Source organism: Cebus imitator, unplaced genomic scaffold, assembly GCF_001604975.1.
Source record: "Cebus imitator isolate Cc_AM_T3 unplaced genomic scaffold, Cebus_imitator-1.0 Scaffold805, whole genome shotgun sequence".
In the NCBI taxonomy this organism is placed as follows: domain Eukaryota; kingdom Metazoa; phylum Chordata; class Mammalia; order Primates; family Cebidae; genus Cebus; species Cebus imitator.
Window position 1 is genome coordinate 29,446 of NW_016108120.1, and position 1,613 is coordinate 31,058.

Below are 1,613 nucleotides of genomic sequence, written 5' to 3' on the forward strand. Positions count from 1 at the left end.
AGAGACAGGGTTTCACTATGTTAGCCAGGTTGGTCTTGATCTCCTGACCTCATGATCCACCTGGCTCAGCCTCCCAGAGTACTGGGATTACAGGCGTGAGCCACTATTCCTGGCTCAGAAAGGTGTTTTTAAATTTCAAGGAGTAGAGGAACCCAGGGCAGACGACATAAGCTTTTAACAGTCCCCAAGCCTCCTTGGCAGCCTAGGTCGCGGTGGTCACGTTCTGCCAATGTTCTGTGTTTGAATTCTCCATTGGGATGCGTTTTAAACATATAATCAGTCTTGCTGTATGTGTTTCCCAAGACTTTCCAAAGTCCCTTATCTGTGTCTCTCTGACTTGTCATTTTCTGAGCTGCGCTGGACCCTCCAAGGACCGGATCTCAGCACCCCCGAAGGACTCCCAGCTGTGGTCTGAAGCCAGCCCTAGATCACAGCCCTGCAAATTCCTTCCAGAAATACAGCTGCCTGCACCACGCTGGGACTTGGTAGGGACACAGTGGGGGCCCAGGGACTCGCCTCCTCTGGGCCAAGGGTCAGGGCTCCTGTTCCTGGCTCTAGGCCAGAAGGAAAGTGCTCTCTATTTTCAGTTTCTAAACCCCCAGGGAGGGGAGTCCATGCTTCAAGGCCTCTGGGTGACTTTGGGCAGGAGGCCCGGGGGGTGGGGTGTGTCTGGATCATGCAGAATTGAATTCGGTGTCTCACTGACCACTGCCCCAAGACAGGAATGGGAGCCCTGGGCTGCCATGGAAACGGATTACCTTCCCGTTGCTAAGCAACCAGTGCCCAGCCCGGCAGGCAAGTCTGGAATCCCCCGGGGCCAGGTGAGGCTGCAGAGGGTGGAGGGGGGGTGGGGGAGGGGAAGGCAAGGCATGGGGACTCCCAGGCCCACATGGCTGGGGCGAGCTGGAGCTGAGATGCCACCCGTACCACACCCCAAATCCCCCCCAGAGAGCCGGGCTGTGGGGACCCCTCTGACAGCATCTGGGGCGCTGGAGACGCCCAAGCTGAGAACAGAAGGCTTTGGGAATCTAAACCACAGGGGGCCCCAGTTCACACCACCAGGAGGGCAAAGGGAAGGGGCTACAGGCGCTGGTGAGGACATGGGGAAACTGGGTCCTCGTCCGAGAGCCGCGGGAAGGAGACGGTACAGCTGCCATGGAAACGGCAGGCCCTCTCTGAGCTCCAGTCACCTCAGGACCCAGCAGTTCGCTCCCAGGTGCACACCCAGAGGCCTCAAAAGCAGGGGCGTGAACAAATATTCACACACAAATCTCCCCAGCACTCTACGCACGGCAGCCCGAACGTCTACAGATGGAAGAAGGGGTGAGCCCAACGCGGTCCACCTGACCTGTGGAATAGTATTCAGCCATGAAAAAGAGCAAGGCTCTGACCCAGACCACATTGCAGATGCACCTTGAGGACGTCACACCCAGTGAGAGACGCCGGACACAAGGCCACACGCAGTGTGTGATCTCATTTTTTTTTTTTGAGGTGGAGTTTTTTTAAAAATTTTTATTTATTTATTTTTATTTTTTTTTGAGACGGAGTTTTGCTCTTGTTACCCAGGCTGGAGTGCAATGGCGCGATCTCGGCTCACCGCAACCTCCGCCTCC

General features: G+C 56.0%; 1 protein-coding gene across 1 annotated transcript in view; it reads right to left on the minus strand.

The window, feature by feature from the left end:
• The window catches only part of PALM (paralemmin), a 44,765-nt gene that overhangs the window by 7,416 nt on the left and 35,736 nt on the right, over positions 1 to 1,613 (minus strand). The gene's annotated exons all lie outside the window — the stretch shown is intronic.